This window comes from Sebastes umbrosus, chromosome 17 (assembly GCF_015220745.1).
Source record: "Sebastes umbrosus isolate fSebUmb1 chromosome 17, fSebUmb1.pri, whole genome shotgun sequence".
NCBI classification, from domain to species: Eukaryota; Metazoa; Chordata; class Actinopteri; order Perciformes; family Sebastidae; genus Sebastes; species Sebastes umbrosus.
Window position 1 is genome coordinate 28,772,944 of NC_051285.1, and position 23,452 is coordinate 28,796,395.

The 23,452-nt window shown below is 40.2% G+C and overlaps 1 protein-coding gene across 1 annotated transcript in view; it reads left to right on the top strand.

The window, feature by feature from the left end:
• The window catches only part of ntm (neurotrimin), a 398,233-nt gene extending 378,880 nt beyond the window's left edge, over positions 1-19,353 (top strand). The window contains exon 10 of the transcript XR_005203765.1: positions 19,283-19,353. The gene's annotated coding sequence lies outside the window, so the exon portion shown is untranslated. The remainder of the gene's footprint in view (positions 1-19,282) is intronic.
• Positions 19,354-23,452: the final 4,099 nt, after the last annotated feature.

A 23,452-nucleotide genomic window follows, 5' to 3' on the forward strand; every position in this document is an offset into this window, starting at 1 on the left:
TCTGATACTGTCAGGATATAGTGACCGTTTTATTAGAATAACTTTGTTTTAATCACATGTGCTCCATTTCTACCCACTGCAGCTTTATCTAAAGTTAGAGAACTGGTGACTTTTGAATCTCTTGTCAAAACACAGTCCAACAAGTGAGCTGGTGAGTTCAGGCAAGTAAACTTTTTTTAACCGTAGTTCACATCAAAGTCAATAATCCTGTAGGCTACTCAGTTTCCAACGGTACCCTCCTTAGTTAACAATCCAGGGTCAGCTGTGTGTGAAAAGGTCACTTGCTGGTTAGGAAGTGTACTTGCCAGAGGTCGTCTTGGTCAGGTGGTCCATCTCAAGCTTAAGAAAACATTTGTTTTCTTTATTTTTCACGTTTATGTTTTTTAAAGTTTTTCATGGCTTGTTTATTTTACTGTGATAAATATTTTAAATAACCTCAGAGAGAACACATCTCCTCTACGAGAATAATAATAATAATAATGAAAAACAAGGCAACCAAAGATCAATACCTACTTTGGTTTTGCTCCATGGCGTTAGGGATTTTTTTGATCCGTCAGAAATGTTGCCAGTCCGGTCAATTCACTTAAGTATTTTATTACTTTCACTGAACTTTATCGGCCATCAGTTACAGGAACATCGACCTGTGTCAGCATCATCTATGATAAATATTTCTCTGTGTGGTTGCTCGGCATTGCTGCGGACGTCTATGATACCGCTTAAACCAAAATGTGGCGTTTCATTAAGTTTTACAACATGTTACTTTCACTTTTACAATGAAGTAGGCATAGCAGGGCCGTAGTCATGCTTATAGCGACTGACAACGCCTATTTAATGGCCTGATAACAGTCGAATCAGGTGCAGCGACTAAGGCAAGTGAAAAGGTTAACAGTGTTTTAGCGTCCTTGACATAAACCTCACCTCAGGCAGGATACAGGAGGTGAACTCCAATCCCCGGAGTCAATGTCTTGTGCGCTCAACCATCCATCTTCAGAGTCCCCCAGCTCATGGAAGCGATCAAGATGGCTGGCAACCCAGTTCTGTGTTTTATATATATGTTTAAATCCAACCAACTTGTCTGCTGGATTGCCTCTTTGCCTTGTTGCAGGCTGACACTCTAAATGGGGATTCAAATGAAGAAGTGTCACCATAGTATTGAGGTATTTGGTTGGATGACAAGCTTTCTTTCAAAGTACGTATTGTACACACTGTAATTTGTGTATATCCCAGCACAAAATCACTTTGTGTGTCTTAAACTTAATGGTGAACCAGGAAATATAAAGAGTGGCAAATGGAAGTACGGAGGTGGGTAAAAAAATACCAGACTTTTACACAGGACTTTTACCCAGGAGACCAGGGTGGGTGGGCCTAGTTGGGCCTGGGTCCACCCACTTGGCACCACCCAATCAGAAGGCTTCCTTTTATTGCTGGATCATCCAGTGAATAGCAGTCAGCGCTGTTTCAATGATCTGACTACGACCATAAAGTGGTCGTGCATTTCACAGCAGCCTCTCCTCTTTCACTCAGCGTACAATCGGTGTCTCTCAACCTCGTGGTCGCTCATAGTGACGGCAGTTGTCGACAACACCAACAGAAAGCGTAGAATTTAACTTTATCCATTTCAAATAAATACTCCTCCTAAGGTGTTTATTATCTACGTCAACCAGTTACACAAAAGTTACTACAAGTATGTGGATACGTTTGGCTGAATCTGACCAGATAACACCGTTACCTGTTAAACGGAAACACCTGTACACTGAGGAACAGAAGCCTGAGGAGCAGGAGGAAGAAGTCCAGCCATCGTTCTCAACTGTATATTGAAATGTGTTTGTGTTTTGTGTCAGAGTGAGTGTCTTTGTCTGGTGAGGATCTTTGTTTCCCATCTAGGTGCTCTGTCTCTCTAATTGACTGGAGGTGTGGGTCTGGAGTGTGTCTGCTGCTGATTGGTCCAACCATCATCTCTGCAGTTTAAAATGCTCAGGTAGTCTGACAGCAGTCTGACAGCAGCCTTGTTCTGTCCTCGGCCTCCAAACCTTTGAGTTAAAGCTGTGATCTACAGTTGAATCAGTAGCCTTAGTGCCCTAGTTGGCTTCATCATTGTGTAACTTGTTGTAGGTTTTCTTTGTTGCTAAAGATAGACTTTAGTGGTCGGGGTGAACTGCCCTCCTCGCCCTACTGGACCCAGAACAAGGCCTACTGGTGAAAGACTCACCCTACTAGACCCAGAACAAGGCCTACTGGTCAAAGACTCACCCTACTGGACCCAGAACAAGGCCTACTGGTCAAAGTCTCTCTTCAACTGTCAGTTGGATAAAAACTGTCATCAGGGCATCACATCAGACTGAACTCTTTGTCCCTGCTCACCTCTGAAAGGGACTATGAAGTCATTTCAGTGTTCAACACCAAGAAGCCCCGTCGTCTCCTGCTGGAACCATCAACAGTAAGATCATTTATGGACTAATGGCCGATTTCATTATTATTGTTTATTGGGTTTTATGCTGATGTTGCTGCCAGCTGTGTGTGTGAATATGTGCTATGCTATGCTATGCTGTGCTGTTTCTGTTTGTCTTGTTGGATCAGAATCAGCTTGGTTGTCCAGGTATGAGTAGACCTGCACACATCTGGCTACCAGGAGTTTGACTCTGGTTATTTTGCTCTCATTGTACGACGGAAATAGAAATGCAGCTAAAAACAAGGTGAACAAAGCTGAACAAGAGGAGAGAAGATAAATATACATGTCAGGTGACCTGTAACATTACCTCTGATGATGATGATGATGATGTAGAAGGCTTGTAGGATTAAACTGTGGTGCATGGCTCCTGTTGTGGTTAACATCTGCCTTTCAGAATCTTATAAGTAGATGTTTGGTCTTGGACGTGCCCCCCCACACTGTGATTTCTGCCTACTGAAACTTTAAGTAACGCCACTCCCGGAGTTATTTTAAGACAAACCACGATCTTTTCCTAAACCTAAGTAGCTTTCTTGCCTAATCCGAAGGAAGTTGTATCCTGTGAAGACGGAAGTTCATTTTGAAAAGACTGTATGCATGTAAAAAGCAGAAATTGACACGTGTTGCTGGACATTCGTAGGAAAACAAACAAAAAAACGAGGAATAACTTTTTCCTAAAATATCATAGGAACCACTGAGAATACGTTGGCTGGCTAAACTCCCCTCATATATATGTAATCTCCTGACGCAGACCTCCAGCGGTCTTCAGCTTTGTTCCACCAGGTGGTTTCCCTACACCATGTTCCAAGGGTTTGTGCTGAGCTGGGGAAAAACGGCCTTCTCCTACTTTGCTCTCTGGACATAATCTGCAGAGCACACTGCATTTTAATAATCTATAGACCCTGTGGAAAAAATAAATAAAAATAAAGCCATAGAACTGAGAAATGCAACTGCTTTATGTGAGCTGGTTTTAGTCTCTTGCTTGTGGGCTTGACAATTGTATTTCCTGTCTGTTGTGTTTTATATCTGTTTAAACTGTAACTGGTGTTCTGTCCGGGCCCAGGTCTGCCTCGTAACAAAGATTATATCTCAAAATAAAGGTTAAATAAACTAAATAAAAAATCCAATCATAATTATCAGTAGTTTATGAATGTATTTTGTTGGATATGGACATTCATTACAGTAGATACCTGCCGTGATAGAACAGCCAGGCTCATCCTGTCAGCAGATATACTGTATATGCTAATTGTCAGACAGCAGGTACAGTATTTGTGTTGCAGAGCAGCCACTTAGAGGCCCATGATAGACATTTAAGCACTGGAGAAAAGTATTGCTGTCTACCTTTTAACTCCCCAGTTGGAGCCTTCTCTTCCCTCACACTCTCCCTGTTATATTTCAACCTAATTAATGTCAAAATAGAGTAAAAACAATTAAGGATCTGTCTCCGAAAGTTGTTGATTTCTCTTTCCACTCTCCTCCTTTTGTCTCCTGATGGAGGCGAGCAGAAAGTCTTAATGGCTGGTAAACATCTTTTGATTGGCCTGATCGTCTCACAGGAGTGTGAGCGTACCGTAGCCGAGCGGAGAGGAGAAGAACTGAGGAGGAAATAGCAAGGTGCTTATCAAAACCAAAGACAATAACATCTGTGCTGAAAGGAACCAGACTGAAGCTTCCTCCTCACAAATTCAGATGGATCTGCGTTTTCCAGATTCACAATTAGCCGCTGTTACATTTCCACGTCACTCACTGAGAAAGTGAGCCCGGCTTACTGTGTAGTCTCCAACGATGACAAGGCATCTGCCATAAACTGAGCCTACAATCCTCAGCTAAAAAAATAGTGCAAGACTGGATGAACCATGCTGTCAGATTATTTAAAAAAACAGGCATTTAGGTGTAGCACATTTTGACTGTACAGCTCTGTTTTATTCACTTTCATATATGTTATTTAAAAAAATCATGATTTGACACATTTCTCTTTTTTAATTGAATTATTATTTTGCCAGTGATAAGGTTTCTGTATCTGAAGGAATATAAATAAATTGTTTCGGTAACACTTCATTTAACAGGTCAGCAAATATTATGGTAATTATTAGCTGATAATTAGCAAGTAAACTATTTTACATTTCTTTGGAATTACTGCCAAATTACCCCAATATTTACCTCAAAATTTATCGAAAATTACTTTATTATAAACATTATTTAATAATTATCTTCTGCTATCTCACAATAGCTGGTAATTAATTTAGGACGTTTCCAAAAAAAGAAAACAAAGTTAATTGATATGCTTTATTCCCATGTCTGCAGATAATAATTAGCAAATAACTTATTTGAAATTTCTTAAAAAACTCCCTGAATCATGACATCACCTACCAGGTTACATCTGTGTAGACAATAAATCACACAATGGTGAGATATGTGCCTGATCAGAAGTGTCTTTTATTAGTTTTCCACCTACGACGAAGAGCAGCATAAAGTAATTTTCGATAAATTGAGGTAAATATTGGGATAATTTGGCATTAATTCCAAAGAAATCTAAAATAGACTACTTGCTAATTATCCCCTATAATTAGCATGACATTTGCGGAGCTGTAAAATGAAGTGTTACCATCGTTTCCTTTGGTCTCTTTTAACGGGAGCTTCTTGTTTTGTGAAATTGAAGGCGTCTTTACATCTGTGAAAGTTTGATATTACTGTCTTTTCAACAGAAACTTAATTTTGTCGAATTAAGAAGGCATAATTAATGCCTACTGATTAAAAATGAAATGACACCTTTCACAGAAATTTAAATTATTAGTAAGTGCGAGTTGAAATTGTGAGTCTGAAACAAGTATTTAAGTGGAAATTACAACTCATAATGTGATGATTGTAGGAGAATAACTGCTGCCTGAGAGCCTTTAGCAACGTTATGATTTATTAAAGGAACTCACAATGCTGCTGCAGGCTGCATATAACTCAAGTTGATGCATATACGTCATTATTGTTGTTCTTTGCGTGCTCCAACATCACAGCGTAGCTGGTTTTGGTGAGAAAAAGCTGCAGTGAGGAGGGATATTAAAGTATGAATACAGTACGTTCACATGTCAGCTTCACACACAAACAGTACCAACTGCTTTTGACTGCTTATTGATTCTTATATTACCTGTCCCTTGGTTTGGACAGCCATTTACATCTTTATTGCTGCAAACCATTTATTGGAAACCAGCATGTTAACATTCTGTATATTATTACACGGCTGTCTTGAATACTCAATTCTGATTGGTCAATCACAGCGTTCTGCGGTCTGTAATTTCTTTATAACAGACCGTTGCTATGGGCGCAGCTCTGATGTAGGACAGTTGTTGTGTCAAAATATTGATTTCTTCAGTACGTAATAAGCGGGATAATGTACAGCAAGTGGGTTATTGTTGTGAAAGAATCCCCTTCAGGGCGATGCTGGTCTCTCATCACCCTGAAGGGGATATATATGTATATGTTTTTTGTCATAAAATGGACCAAATAAACATAATTTATAGACATTTTCAAGAAATATTTTTTGGAAAGGAATGAAAAAAAGAGTTACTGTTTAAAATTTGATTAAACTTTACTCATTTATTATTGTGAATCAATTTTTTCCAAATTGTAAAATGACAGAAAAATACATTTTCACACTATTTTTGTAGAGAGAGATGATGGAGATGAACCATGTGAGGAAGGCTGCAAAAAAGGGATTCCACATGGCAACATATCCCTTTGCTATTGGTTTCCTTATTGGGTCCTGCCGCTTTTTAAAAGTATTGCATCATATTGAGGATGTATTGTGTGAGTGTAAATCGGAGAAGCAACACCGTATTTAAAGGTATAAATGGACATTTATGAACACATGGACATAGAATCCCTACAATCCCACAAGGATAAAAATCTGATTTGGGACACCTTTAAGTTGCATTGTTGTGGCAAACCTAGACTCCTCGCATGACAGTAAGAAAAAAAGACTTGATTTATTCAGATTGGTTCACCCTGCACACGATCTCAGGCTGTGGATATGCTTTGTGGAGAGACATGCCAGAACAGTGATGTGTCTTCCAAGAGGACTCTCCCCCCCTGAAAATATGATTAATGAGCTGACAGCCATCAACCTTCACAGTCCTCACTGCTTTCATCCAAGGCCAATAAATGTGCTTTGAGCAACACAATTCAAAGTCTTAGAAACGGTGACACTTCCCAGTGTAAATCTGACAAGAAATTCCAACAGCTGTCTTTTGTGTGTTCATGTATTTTTATAATATCAAAGGGAGCTACCCTCTGGGCCAAATATGCTGCAGTGACACAATTACAAAGCAAACACATGTATGTATACAGGAATATATCCATGCAAAAAAAGCGGTTTGAGGGGTTATAATTATATAGGGTTCAGTTTTTTTTTTGGTTTAGTGTGAGTAATAATGACATAAGGAATAATTATGCAAACATTAGCTATTGATGATCAGAATTCATGGAGCTGAGATCTAGAGCTGCTCGTTATCCATTGAGATGTTAGAGGAAATCGCATTGTGTTGAGTGTAGTACTGCTTTAAAGGCATAATATGCAGGGATTTTCAAAAACATAAAATAAAATAATCCCTCTCAATCATTACTTATGCCCCGTTAGAAGTGTGTGGTGTTGAAGATAAAGGTGGTGGATATATCATTGCATAGATGTATCTACTTACTGAAGATCTTAATTCATTTATATGGGCTCAATGAGTAGAACAACACTTCATACGTTGCCCTTTAATCTACTGTGGTGTTACTGGGCGGCCCAGCTGAGAACCACTGTTTTATTTCACATCTGAAAATCCTTCATCTTGGCTGAGACTGAAGCAGAACCCCATTAGACCCACCCTTCACTTGTGCATGTACTCTGCAGGTATTTAGAAAACAAACAGTCAATATGATTAATGCATGGCATGCTGTGAAATGTCAGTTTCTTTCTTGCTTTAGTCCAACATGGGGTAATGAGGACTGTGTGTCTAGTAGATCTGACGGGGGCTTCCGACTGTGAGCCGACAGGAGTCTGTCAAAAATCCAAGATGTCTATAAACCTAATGGTGGAGCCCACCTGTCTTTTAAGGAACTGTCAAGAAAGCACAACAATCCAACAAAAATCACTTCTTTAAAGGTACTGTTTGTTACTTCTTACACTCTTAGAAATCATTGCAGGTTGGTGTTGCAGGTCCATGCGCGCTCGCGTGAGGCTACGCTGTTCCAACACAAACTACAGGGAAGCACCAAAACCGCAAAGTTCTATCTAGTGAAGCCCGTCCTGCAAAACAGTGTCAACTAATCCTGCTTCAGCCCCCCGAGTAACGTTATCGTCTCCGACCAAAACTCCGGTGTCTCCCCTGTTCCTTCTGATTGCAGTCGTGAGGCTGAAGCAGGAAAACACAGTATCAGCAATGATTCATGGAGAGACCTTCGTCTGGTCAGCTAACATTACTGCCAAGCAGCTGAAATATAGAGTGATATTGTGGTTTTAGCTGACGTGTGTCGCCTCACTGTTTTGACTGATGCTCGTTCATGTCTATAGAGCGAGCACAAACGCGAGCAAAAGGCCGTTTTCATTGACTTAATGGCCACAGGTGTCGCTGTTAACAAGACATTTCTGATTCTTACATCCCTTTAAATATCTACAAATCAGAAGTTTTATTTCAACCAATCAGAACAAGTCATTAGCAATGCCACCTCTCTCTGCTCTGGAGAAAAATCATAATGCCAACACGTCTAAGGCAAAGGCCAAGTTTCTATAATATATGACACATTTGTCTCTGGCTGTACTGAATCTCATGAACCAAGGTTAAATGCCTCGAGGGACGATTTACGAGTGGAGATTATACTTGATGAATGGCAGGACGCTTGTATGAAGGCCCAAACACAATCTGTTAATACTAGAAACAACAATATAACTGGCTGATGCATACTGATGTTACTCCTGTTAAATTACATACATTTCATAGCAATAATCCACATGCATGCATCTAGTGTAGTCGGGAAAGGGGGACGTTAGATAACCATCTTTGGGACTGTGCTAAAATAAGTGTGTTTTGTGGGGAAATGAACAATGCTATTGATTATATTTGATCTCTAAAGTTAGAGTGTACCCATGTACTGCATTTATACTGAGAAGTAAACAAATTATTTTTAATTTGTGCTTTCTACAAGCAAATCGTCTGATTGCCCTCTACTTGAAAAATGTCAACAGACCTCGAATAGGTCAGTGGCTGAAAGAAATGTCTCGCTGTCTCTCAACGGAAAATAAATAACCTAAATCCTTAAGGGCAAAAATTACTTTTTCAAAAAAGTGTGCGGACCATTTATACACTATATAGAAAATGGTGATTTAAATGATGTGCTCGTCTAAGTAGGAGAGACACAGATGTTGAGTGATATGTTGTTAGTAGGTAAGAACGGAATATGATACAGCACCAACACAAGATGTTGGTGAGCTTTTTCTTTTTTTGTTTGTCAAAAAAGAAAAAGAAGTGTGTGGTGGTGTCTATATCTACAGAGACCCTATGTTTGGATTTTCTCTTTTCTTCTTATTTTGCCGTGTTCAGGACGTTTCTGGACTTCAGCAATAATGTTTTATTTCTCTGATTCAATGATTTATTCTCACTAACGCCGCTCCCTCTCTTCATTCACTCGATAGCTCACTTGACCATCACTGTTCTCTCTCTGCCTCCGTCGCTCGCCCATTGAGCTGAGGAGGAGTGCGACAACTGTTACATATTATACCGTTAAACATTTCTCTTGGAGTTTAGCTGATTTGCATCATTTTTACATCTGGCTTTTAAGTTTTAGGACGGGAGCTAAATGCTTTAAATCAAGTTCTTCAAATGGGATGGACGTTTGAGAAATCAACCCAAACAAAAGTATTAATTTGAAGGACAATACAAAAGGTTACTCACTTATATAAAGTAAATATGAATTCCTGGTATGGACTGGAATTTAACTGGAAGAACATTCTGTTTTTCTTATGGCAAATATGCAGATGAAGTTCACAACCGCAGTGGCTGTCTTTTATCAGTCCATAATTTAACACCGCTCACATAATATGCAAGACTACTCCGTATACAGAGAGCGGTGCATATACCCAGTCATCTGTGTCATGGCTGACACTGAGATCTCACTGTGACCAAATTTATGTCAGTTACACAAGGTTAGACGCTTCATTACACACAATAAACACAATGAGCTTGACATAAGCACACATACCGTACCAGGCGCGCAGTGCATATGTGTTTCACCTACTTGTTTATGTTGATCAATATGACATCTAATCAATGTTGAGTAGGAGGACCGAGGAGGTGTTACCATCACAGGGATGGAACATGGGGAATACAACACCTCTGCTTTGGGAGGAGTGTTAGCTTCAGCAAACACAGCGTGGATCTGTGAAAAATCGCAGTATGCATGCATCAAATCCCGCAGTCTGTATACGATCCTGATTACACTGAAGAAAAACAGGGAAAAACTACATCATCAAGTCTTATCAAGTGAATGTTCATAAAAGTAATGACATGAAACTAATAGAAAGGTTTCGGAGCAGATAAAACCACAAAAAAAAACAAAATATATATTTGGTGGTCTGTCGCCATGCAGATAGTTTTATATGTCCATATTTTGAGATGTCTGTGTCTCAGATTTCTATCTCCACCCTAATACAACTGAGATGAGTGGAAATGTATCGCTGGTGCTCCCAGCATTGTGTTAAATGCCCTGCTGTTGAATGTTGGAAAATTATAACTATATTTGTTTAATCAACCATTTCCCCATTTGAACATATATGTATTGTCATTACACCAAACCAGTTTTATATGTGATATGGGCTATGCATGAACAAATATGCACGTTATTATATATGTTACTAATGTTTAGGTCTAACTCCCTGTTATGCCGGGATCAGACTACACAATATTAGTGTCTTTGACGATGGTCACCATGTCAGATCTAACGATCACAGCGCCTAAACTCTTTCAGTGTCTTGGTCGGGTGACCGGCAAGACTACACGTATGACCACGACCAATCACGGCACGTCGTATTCCACGATCGTGCGCGAGTTCAGACGTCATCGGGGAGGCGGTTGAAGCAACTGTCAATCATGGCGACAGAAGCGTTGCGTGTAATGCTGGTGGTCTTGTGTTGCAAAAAGAAAAGAAAGAGAAAAGGGTTGTGGATGCGCTCCTAGGTGGCACAGAGAGGACGGTATGGGCTGTCCATACTTCAGTCAGTTTCATTGTCCCACCTGACAGCAGCAAATTGGGCATCCCTCCTCCTTTTCGCCATGTTTGTTTATTACCAAGTAACCTGATTGCAACTGTGCGCTGGAGAGAGCACCTGATTGGTCAACGCAAAGGAACACGTCGTTGGAGATGTCACACTAGGCGTGACAAGGCGAAAAATTCAGACAGGCTAAACTTTTCCTCGGGATGTCGTGCGGCGTCCGAGACGTGGCGTCAGTTGTCGTGTGCTATGACACACTACACGAGATAAGAGGATCGAATTTCGCACACGACACTCATTTATCGTTCCCGATCCCCTACGACGGCCATGTCGGGCTATAATCGGGCTGATATTGTGTAGTCTGAACCGGGCATTAGACCTCTTATCAAACATCGCAATCACACGTATAAGCAATTGTTATGAAACTCAAGACAAGTCAAGTCAATGTCATCAATATTTCAATCTGATGATAGAATAGGCCTTCAGTGTTGGTTCTAGTAAGACATCAAAATAATCAAAACTAAATAAAAAATAATCATCTTTAGTGCCATATGTATGGAAATCCTTCAACCAATCACTGTCCCTCATCCCTGATGTCCAATCATGTTCCTCAGCACCACGCCTGCCCTCAGTGTATGGGCTACTTCTCTTACATGGCTCCTGCTCCTTGTCCCTTACTGATTGCTGTAATGCCTCTAAGAGTGTCCTGCCATTAGTGTCCACTGCTAGGATGACTCCAGCTCCTCAGCAGATCTCTGCTCCAGACAGTGTCCATTCCCCTATAATCTCTCTCACCAAGCCCGGATGTCAGCTACCAGTTCTCACACACATACATACACACACACACGCAAACACACATACACACACACACACATGCACAGGAGTCCTCCCATCCCCCCTTTGGCAGCACAGAAGGCTCTCCTAGGCCTTTTTTGGCTTTCTCTCTCCTCCTCCTCTGTCTGTTCTTCACAGCCTGTTTATTCAAGCAGCTCCTTGGCAACACATTCACAGCTTCACAGCTCCCTTCTCCCAGTCTCCTCTGTTGGACAAGCAGCCCATCCCTGCTGCCCACCTCTGCATGAGACAAGTTTCTGATGCACACAGACTCACCACCTTATACCAGGCACCTATCTCACCACCACTTCCCCTTTGCCATCGTCAGCATCACTTCTCTGCAACCCTCTGTCGCTCTGTTTGGTGCTTGGGATTTTATGCACTGGCAAACATTATTTATATCCAAATAAAGCTTTGCTAAAGCTACTCCATCAGTGTAGAAAAAAAACAATGTCTCACTTTCATGGTGAAACCCAAACAGGACCACACATGTTGTCAGAGAAAATATTTGTGGTTCGCGGGACATGCAGCTCTCCTCCTGACCCATTACATCTGTTTAACAGGAGCAGGCTGTTTCAGCTTGCTGAGCAGCAAATGGCTCAGTGGGCAAAAAATCTGAATGGAAAACACTGAATATTATAGCAATTAAGACACTGCCGGTACACTGGCTATAGGAAAGTAAGATGTGGTGAAAGGAAACTTCATGTATAAGAAAATCATAATTCTACACCAGGCAGCATGAATATGTGGGCTGGCCTTTGGCTGATTTTAATTAACTATGGGATGTAAGTAAATGTAAATAAATAAAAGCCTGAGCAGACTATTTCACATAATACTGGGTACACACTACAAGGGAATCAAGCCGGGTTTGGGCCCAATTACCCCCTCCCTCCCGACGATCGCCAGCAAAGCCTCGATTTTCTTTATGGTTCTAAGGATTATCTTTCCAGATAATCCTGTGGTGTGAGGTATGTTAAGAGTGTTTTTTACATCCCCGATGGGCTCGGAAGTCCATCCTGGCCGCTCCGATTTCAAATTGTAAATATTAAACATGTTCAATATTTACAATGGGATATCCTGTTATGCGTGGGGAACCACGAGGACAGCCGATGACGCAGTCATGTGGGAAAGAACGACAGCCAATTGAGAACCAAAGCTGACTGAAGAAGGAGGGACAACCACCACTAACATCACTAATTCTTCTTGCCCGTCGTCCACCATGTTTGTTTACACTGAAGTCACATTTGACGGTGAAATATTTTGCGAGATTTCCAGTTTTTTTTAGTCGTGACTTTTGTTGTTCATGAATGAATCTGTTAGTGTGTGGTGTGCTCTTTTAGCCAAGTCATTGCTCTCCACACACTATAGGAACAAAACTGTTCAATTTAACTGTTCAGGGCTCTCTCACATTTTTAAAATCTGTTAAGATTTAAAGGGACTATTTGTAACTTTCAGAAATGCTTGTTAACAGCGACACCTGTGGCCGTGAAATCAACGAAAGTCAGCGTCGGACTCGTGCTTGTGCTCGCTCTAAACAGACATGAACGAGCATCGCTCAAAACAGTGAGGCGACACACGTCAGCTAAAATCACAATATCACTCTATATTTCAGCTGCTTGGCAGTAATGTTAGCTGACCAGACGAAGGTCTCTCCATGAATCACTGCTGATACTGTGTTTGCTTCTCCTCCTCCGCGAGAAACTCGTCTCCCTCCGCCCGCAGCTGGAGTGAACAGGGAGACACCGGCACCCGGTTGGTAACAAGACTACAACGTTTCTCTCTGCGGAGCTCCGTTGCTTCACAAGACACGGGAAACCTCTGTTGGTCTGGAGGAGCTGCAGCATTTATTTCTGCACAAACGTCCCCTGTACATTCACTAGATATTCTCAGAGCTAAACTAACTCTTCTGCAGTGTGGAGTGAGCGTGCGTTCACCTCTAGAGATTTGGAGCGAGTACGCGAGAACGCGTGCACTGTCTGAGTGAAGGCAAGCAGGCAGAGGAGCAGGGACATAGGCTGGTATACTGGTAGGCATGTCCTGATTGGCCGGCTACGTTTATGCAAAATTGTGATTGGACGAGAGTATTACATATTGAGTCCAGTAGAGGGCGGAGCCTGTGTAAATTAGAACGAGAGTTACAGTATCGTAATCTTCGATACCGTTAGTGATGTTGGTGAAACTCTGACAATTTTTGAAGGAAGCATCTATTCTGAAGGCTTGTCAACACATCAAGGTACAGAAAGACATATACTTCACCAAAGATGATAATCCTTTGCCCAGATTTTCCTGTACGATATACTGATTCACATTTGACTTCAGGCAAAGAGTTTGAAATTCAACCACTTTGTTTTTGAATTCAGACTGTATTGCAGAAAAAAATAGAGTATTTTTTATTTATTTGTTTTTGTCACAGATCTGCAGTTCACATTTTTCTTCCATAAATTAATTAGAAATGAAAAAGCTCAAAGTGCGTCAGTCAGTGAGCATTCAGCCTTTCCGCAGTGTCACTCCTAATTGCATCCAAATTCTTTTGCATGTCCTTGAGATGGCTGACTCCCATTCAAAGGTCTGGGCACGAATTAGAAGGAAACATACAGTTAGAGATAGAATTGTGGAGACACAAGTATACTCACACACATCTGGGTGAGACCGTAAAACAGAACACTAACCCCCGAGCCAAATTAAAACTGGAAATGTTTCAGACAATCATGTGGAAGTCTTTGGGAGGCCCCAGTCAAAGCCCAGAACTTGATAATTTGTGGAATGACTGGAAGATAACCGCTCACAAACGCACCCCGGTCCAACTTGATCGAGCTTAACAGAATCTGTGAGGGAAGAATGGGAGAAAATCCCAAAGCAGGATGTGCCATGTTGTTGCACACAAAAAGCCTTAAAGCTGAACTAGCTGCCAGAAATGCGTCTATAAAGCGATGAGTCAGGGGAGTGATCTTTTTTTTCAAATGAGATATTCTGGATTTCAATTTCAATAAATAAAGTCTAAAAAAAACACTTTTACACTGTCAGGAATTTTGAGTACAAAAAAGAAAAGCAAATCTGAAATCCATTTAACGTTAAACTGTGGCAACATACATGTGCAGTTTTGAAAACTTTCTGAAGGCGTTGTAAATGAACAGTCTGCAGGCTGTGGATACCCACAACTCCCCCGGGGACCGAGAGCAACACAGATCTGTCCTGATGCACAAAGCGCAGAGGCATAAATCAATGATCAGCTGAGAACAGTATGACACGGTGGCATCATTAGCAGACTTATGCTGGAGAAGATTCCGTATGTATTAATTTATAATACAGGATGATAACTCTAACGTGCATTGACTGTAACCACAATAGTGATTTATTTATCCTGTCAGGTTGAATATGGTGTATTATTTAAATATATCAAATTTCATATCAGAACTGATGAGAAACTGGTTGGAACGTTTTTGTTTTTGTTTTTACCAGACCAGCTATGGTTGTCCAGATGGAGATAGTTTGATTTGATTGTTGACGATTTGACACACGTCTGGATTTTTTCAGTTCTTCAAAGCTGGCTGGAAATGTTCCTACTTCAACTTCCAACTTCAACTTTATTTTTGTCCCCGGAGGGCAATTGGTTCCACAGCAAGGCATATTACAATACATGAAAGAACATAGACAGTAGGGGGAAGGAGAGGCGCCCTGAATACAAACGGGCTGGAAGTCCAACAACAGTAGTCACCGGTCTCCAACTTACATTTCCACAGTGTGCAAAAACACAGCAGCAATAACATCTAACATAAAATCCAAAAGTCAGATAGAATACACGGTGGCAGAGTATGACCATATAAATACAAATACACAGGGAGAGTAAAGTACATAGTCATCATCATATTATCAGCTACACTATAACTCCGAGAGGTGAGGAGCCTTGGTACTCACTCTTCCCCTGGCGTGTATTCAGGAGTCACATGGCTTTGGGGATAAAGGAGTGTTTATACTCTTAACAGGGAGGAATCTGAACCTGGAGCCAGAAGGCAAAATCCTGAATTCAGAGTATAGGAGGATGTGCACTGTTGTATAGGATGGCTTTAGCCTTCCTCCCTGTTAAACACATTCTCATTCCAACTTGCCTATACCTCCAAGATCTTGCTGCTCACTTTCACTATCCTGGATAGAGCATTTTAGGACTTGATGCTGAGGTTCCCGTACCAACAGATTAAAGCAAAAAGTTAAAACAGACTCCATATAGGATCCATAAAATAGGATCATGTTGTCACACGAAACAAAGATAATTTCCGGAGACAGAACAAACGCTGCCGGCCGTTCTTACACAGAATCTCAGTGTTACTGGAAAAAATCTGCAGCTGTTGTCACAGCAACAAGTCCTCATACCCAAATAATTGTAATTGTAATTATCAATAATTAAATACATATGATAAAATACACATCAAAACAAAAATGTACTCTTAAAAAAGAACAAAGGCTAACATAGAAAAGTAAACTCAATTGAACATGACTGATGAAACCAGAGAACGTGGTATTGATAAAAAGATGGAGATTTTTCATTTGCACTTAAATGTATGAATTGTGCTTGCACCAAGTTGAAAGTTTGAAAACGTTTATAGACAAGAAATAAAGTATTTAAATGCAACCAATCATACTTTACTATAATCATAATTAAATCTGCTTAAAGGTACAATATGTAACACCGAGCCACCTGCTCCAAAGAAATAAGGGTCAGCATTTCACCTTGTACGGAGCATTTTCTCTTTTCTGCCACTCCAATCCAATCCAATAAATAAAACTATCAAAATGCACACGGACCGTGGATTCATTATTGACAAACCCTCGGGGCAGCTCTGCTTCTTCTTCGTTCTCTGGACTGAGAGCAGACTGGATGCTACAGTGACTCACTATCGCCTCTCAGAGGAAAAGTGGTATTACAAGATCAGCACTCAGCCGTGCTGATCATGGTTACAACTCCACTCCTGTTGCCTTTATGTCAATGTTACACCATTCAGACTGCTGTGGCATTAATGGGGTAGAAAAACATTCTTTTTTATACTTCACCAGCAGGACTGGGCAAAACCTTTGCTAACTTACAGCTGCACCAGGCACACACTTCCATGCGGCTAAACCATGGGTCAGACACCACACAACACTTCTTCTATAGCTTATCCGGGTCATATGGTAGTTTATTCTGCCACCTACTGGCGAGGGTAACAACGTGCCACTGAACAAAAGAACCAAATTCTAGTGTGTTATTAAACAATATTTCAACTAAAGGGTAGCAAACAAATAATTTTACAGTTGCCAAAATAAGAAATCATTCTTATTCTTCATCTATGATGAACTAAATACTGTCTGTCATGTGTATGTGTGTTAGAGGATAGCTGATATTGAGTTGATATGTTGATATTTCAACATTGTAAAATTGTAAAACTCTTTCACAATCATAGTTTTCATTTGTGTTACCTCTCACCAAACAACTGCATTAAGACCTCTAAGATCGTTCCTGCATTTATCCTGTTTATGAACCTGCAGCGTCTCTTCAGATCGCAGCCTCGCAGGATGGAGGTGATCTCTCCGTCCCCGCAGGTGTCGAGGGGATACCCAGAGAAATAAATATCCCAGTGAGCTGCTGGCATTGACTGATGTTGTTGTTCTACCTGAAGACGAGAGAACAGTCATGGGCAGGGATCCGAGAGCATTTATGTGACATGTGTGAGCGGATTGTACCTGGAAGGTTGAAGGAGGCACTGACCGAGAATGACATCTGTTTTTCTCCAGACAGCCCGTTCCTGTTGGGCAACGTTTCTGTAGTCCATCAGACAAAGGGTGATGTGATGTGACTGATATTAGCACAGTCTACATTCAAAATGACACGTTTGTTTTTTGACATTTAACAGAGTGTTGGCATTTAACAAATAATACGATTCTTGTCCTTTATGACAGTATTGGGGTTGGAAAAATAAGGTGACGCCAATGCTCTCCGATCTAACGCTTTGGCCAGACTGCCCACATGAGCTGTGTGTGACTGCTGCATGTCTCACGCATCTGGCATCCACACTGGCAGCATTTCTGCTGCTGGGCTGCTCTTTCTACATAGAGTTTGCCTTTTATAATGGCCATTTCATTTCATTATAAATATTTATTTTAGACAGAAAAAGGTTAAGAAGCATGGGGTAATTTGTAAATAATAATAATAATCCACAATTAAACCCCCATTCTTTATTCATTCATGAGGCCATGCAAGTCACTGCATTTTCTACAACACTGTCCTGTAAATATTTCAGAATAAAATCATAATGTTAACAAATGAAGGAACTCTGGCCACAGAAAAAAAAATGCTAGAAAGCTTTTATTTTGAAACGGAAGCAGGAAGTGTTGATTTCACCAATCCTTTCCATCAGGTCGCAGCTACAAAGTCCTGCTGGCCCGGAAAAAATATATATAAAAAATCTTTCATTCCCACTGCCATCATCACCTTGAACAGTTTAAAATAACATACTTAACTTCAGTCTATTTTCACACTATTCTTGTCAGTTATAGTTGTATATCGTGCCCTAGGGGCAAGTGCGTATCTCTGTTTTGACTGTCTTATATGTGTTTTATCTATTTATTGTTGAGCCTGTCAAAGACACATTTATGTTACCTGTGACAGACAATAAAGTTTTTTCTTATCTTATACTTTGAAAGAGTAGTAATGTTGCTGGTATGATGTCTATATACTGTCAAAAGATAATTTTCACTGTCTACCTTTGCTGTGAACCGCACACAGCTCGTGTTTATATATATATATATATAAAAATAAACAGCAGTGCTGAGCTACATCTCAACTTAATCTTCAGGTTAAGGTTAAGGTTTAACTATCCCTGAATACCCACTATCCCCCACCCCAACTTTTATTTTGAAACTACTTCCCTTAATGTAATCCTTCACTTTAAATCATATGGTAATTTTTTCATGCATGTACAAAAACGCATTTACTGGGAAATACTTGTGTATACTTGTAACAATGCTCTGAACATTATTTCATAATTCTGTTGGCTGTGAAGATAAATCTGATGCAGATCACATTGAAATATGGCCAAAATGAACACAAGTATAAGTTATTATGTCGTGATTGGAGAAACTACCAGTCTCATGTAATAATAATGATGTTTGTTAGCACTACATTGTTACTCTCGAAGCTCTTCTTAATGGATTTTAAAATACAACGGGAGCCGATTACTCCCAAGAGAACAGGAGGAGGAGTATGTTATGAGTGTGGCAAATACATCAGGGAATATGATGTCTTCATGGCAATATGGGAAAGAAAAATACGCTCTTATTATCTACCAAAGCAGGATCAGGCCGGTTTTACAGACTGACACCTTGGAGCTGGTCAAATCCTCATGTCAGCGACAGCAACATCTGATTTGTATTGAAAAGCCAAAGTGAGAATACTAGTAGTGAGCAAAACAGAGTAAAAAACCCATTGTGGACTGAATGTTTCTGTCCTCGGGTGTGGGTGAAGACTCTTGGATGGAACGGTCTGTTGCCCATTCAGGCATGCATGACTTCACCTACTGTCTTGCTCATGTGAGGAAGGAAATGGCAAAGACAACATCGTAAGGTTATGTCTAGGTTATGGAATAGGATGTTCCGTGCTGCAGCTGATTTAGAGATGATTTAGTCTCATATAGGCAGAGATTTGTTGACTGGGGACCTCAGCAGTTGGACAGGCCTCTGATTCGTCCCCTCCCCTCCAGCTTTGGCCTTGACCTGTCTTTGCATTTAGCCAGCTGTGCCCACGCACAAACACACTCACTCTCACTCTCAAAATGATTCCCATACTTCATCAGACATCAGTGAACGCATCATCATATTGCTTTCTTCACAAATTAAATCCTGCTTTCATTGGCTCTCCTTCAGCACACAAATATGGATTCCTCTTATTGGGGGACTCGGAGGTAGAGCAGGTCGTCCACTAATCGTAAGATCGGCATTTCGATCCCCGGTTCCTCCAGTTAAATCAGTTAGTTTGAGTTAAGTAACTCTCATTTCATTATGGAAATAAAAGAACACAACCTTATTACTTTAAAAAGAACCAGCAGTAATGTGATTACACTAAGTTGTGGAAACTGACAGAAAAGTATTCACACACACACACAGAACCTCGACGTAAGAGTTTGTCTTCCAGATATGTCACCGTAGTGCATCTCCTGCTATTCATTGAAAGACACAAAGAGGTACCAGGCAGCTTGACTGACACCACCGTTTCCAAACTTGCCCCGCATTTTTGCTCTTTTTACAGCTTTGCTCTGATAACAAGGTTACACTGGAAGGAGCCCAGGATCTAACACATGCAGATATTGATGCCATTGTGCTGAGACTGTCTGAATCCCTATCAGTCCTGACAGCGGTGACATTGAATAGTCCTGTTTATTAAGATGGGGAAAAATAAGAAACACCTTGGGTGCAGAGGTAGTTCCGACAGGAATTTAGAGGACAGAATATTTTTTCTTTTTTATGGTAAGATTAAAAGCAGGTCTTTTATCATACTGGACTGGTTTGGCTACTGCAGACTGATGCAGGATTGAATACTCATGTCTGTTAGCATGTTATCTCTCTCCTTCTACAATAGCTGTCAATTCTTTCAATGATGGCAAACTATGAACTATATGTTTGACCATTTCCTACTGGATCATCTCAACCCTGTAGTACACATTCAAGGTAAGGCCTTGCAGTTAATTTGTTTCATACCTAAGACATAGATCACTTCCTGTCATGATTGATCTTTTTTCATCATCATCTTCTGCTCTCCTGCCTCTACAGCATATGTTTCCAATGGAGTCAGTTTTCAGAAACATCCCTCATCAATATTATACTGATGACACGCCACTCTTTTTCTCCCTTTATTGATTTTGATTGATACCAGCTTTCAACCCCGATCTCATCAATCCCTACATCCAGAACTCCTGTGATCCTCTGATCAGTCACTCCTCGCCTTTCCATGTTTCCAGTTGAATTTCAAAGGGACCAAACCCATTTCCATCGCTGCTCACAGACTGTGGAACACTTTACAACTTCCCTTTCAGATCTTTTCCATTTATCACCAGTTTTTATGCAACCCATCTTTTTTACAACTGTGTTTGAGTCCCCGTAATTATTATTAACTACACAGTTGCTTTAATAATATCTGTTACAGTTATTAACCTATTTATGTTATTTTAAATTTATCTGTGTAACTTTGGTCAACATTTCTTTCTGTTTTTAAATGTGCCCTGTAAAAAAAAATATTATAATTTGAGTTGGGTTGACTTGACTTTTTACAAATTGACAGAAATGGAGCAATATTAACATTATTTTGGAGTCGTGTTTCTGGCCACAAATGTAAGCCCAATATTCACTATCATTGTAGCTCTGTTTTTGGTCTCCACCAACTCCTGAAAAGATGTCTGGCCCTTTGATAATCCACTATGTTAGCAGCTAGTATGTACTATGTATGTAGACCGTTGCTAACTTTGTCTGTGTGTTGTTTGGTACTCAGCAGGTTGCATACGGTGGGTTTATCAAAGCCTTTTTGATAGCAAATAAGTAAAGCTGCAGGCTGTACAATCATAACAATGAGGCTACAATGCTCCAGAGATTTGAGGGGAACTACAGAGTTGTCAATAATTATCTGTGGCTTTGTCACTATGACCCTGTTTACATGCGTAAACGACCACCAAGGTGCGCTTGTGATCCAATCACTTAAAACCACTTGCTGAGGTTTATCTGGGATGCATTTGAGCACATATCTTTTCTTTATATCTATTTCCAGCCTCCTGCTGGTTAAAAACAACAACAGATTTGGTCTTTGCAAACAGAAACGATGTGTGTGTTTAGCAGGTGAGCAAGGGAGATACGATCACAAGTGGTCACTGGAGACACGTGGAAATGCATTCTAATGCCAGGTGTGAACTGATGTAGTAAGAGCTGTCCACTTGGACCCTGTTTACACCTGTCGCATTTTGGTGGCAGGTGTAAACAGAGCCTATGCATGACACCTTTCACATGACATGTTATAATTTGTTAAACATATAAACTACTGCAGCTTTAAATAAAAATAAAAAAGCACAGGCTAAAGAGTACAACGGGAGTATTAGGGCCACATTGAGGGAAAAAAAAAATAATCGGAGATTTTGAGAATAAGTCATTTTACGAGAAAAAAGTTATAATTTAATGAGAATGAAGTCATACGTTTATGAGAAAAAAAGTTGTTTTATGAGAATAAAGTCAGAAGTTTAAGAGAAAAAAGTCATAGTATTATGAGAATGAAGTCCTAATATTATAAAGTAGTAATTGTACATGTTATTTTAGATTATTTATAAAGCAGCGTGCCGCCTGTGTAAAGTTATGACTTTATTCTCTTAATATTACAACTTTTTTTCTCGTATAGTTATATCTTTATTCTCGCAATATTACGACTTAATTTTCTTGAAATAGTATGAGTTTATTCTCATTAAAATATGACTTTTTTCTCGTAATATTATGACTTTATTCTCGAAATATCAGATTTTTTTCCCCCCCTCAATGTGGCCTTAGTACTCTGTCGTAAAAGAGTAACAGTAATGTGTGGTGTCATAGCAACTCGTTCTCATTCCCAACTCACCACATACTGACGCTTGGTCAGGACCCCTTGGCGTCACTTTCTAACGCGCTGGGTAGCTCAGCCCTTAGTCGGGTTCAGGACAAAAAAGTGGTTTGGCTTAAAATGATTAGTTTGTAAAGTGAAACTTAACGTTGTGAACACACAAGATAAACAACACATTGTTGGTTTCAAACCGAACACAAGCACCGGTCTCCTACTACCCTCCTGCAGCACTTCCCCCGATATTGACGAAGATGGATTTACGTTGTAGTTACTTGAAAGCCCGGTGCGTCTCATACAGGCACTTAAGGGTGCCTCGGTGCCATAGGTATCACACGCCGAGGGGCGTGACGAAACGTCGGTATTTGACACCCTGGGAATGAGAACGGGCTCGTCATAGTCAGAACAAATGATTTGCAACTTGAATTTCACATTGAACCAGTTTATGGACATTTTTGCAATCTCTCAATCAAATGATACGATGACTATATACCACAATAGTGACTACCCTATGCTGAACCTCCAGTAAGGTCAGAAAACATATCAAACAGGTCAACAATGCAGCCATCACTGAGATCATATATTGTAAAATCAACTGTAAAAAAATAATAATAATAATTAAACATTGTAGATGACAAGTGAATTTTGAATACTGCAAACTTTAAAATGCCCAGAGAATTATGCATTCAGGAGGATTACAGATAATGTGAAACGCATCAATCTAAAATCCTTAAACCATTTAAAAAAAAAGAAATAAAAGACAAAAAAAAACAAATTACATTTCATGGTGACATATGCAAAAATACACCTTAAGTAAATTCCGGTATCAGTTCTCTTTTAATGGGGATTTTCAACAAATTGATTCAAACTTATTGACATCAATACGTGTTAATCTATCTGGGATGGAAAGGGTTACAATAACCCCTCACTTTAGTTTTGCAGGCGTCTGAATTTCACCTGTCTGTGTTTTTTTGCAAACCCCTAAAGATTGAAATCACATCCTGACAGTCTGCAGCTGACTGGTTCACCATCATTACAAGCACATAACTTAACATGTGAGTACAACAAAAGCATTCCCACATATATCATTCTCATTTCTCGTTTTGTCCTCGACACACTTCTTACTCGTACGTATGCACAGGAGTGAACTGGACAATAGCAGAACATTACATCATCAATCACTTGTGCTTTAAGTATATTCTCATCACTAGATATTTTCTGTCTGAGGCAGACTAAAAAAATGTCCCTTGAAAAACGCATCCACTGACAACAGAACACAACAATCACTTCTGCATTCTTGAGATCAGCGTCTGCTGTTTACCTCGGTGCAAACCAGGTT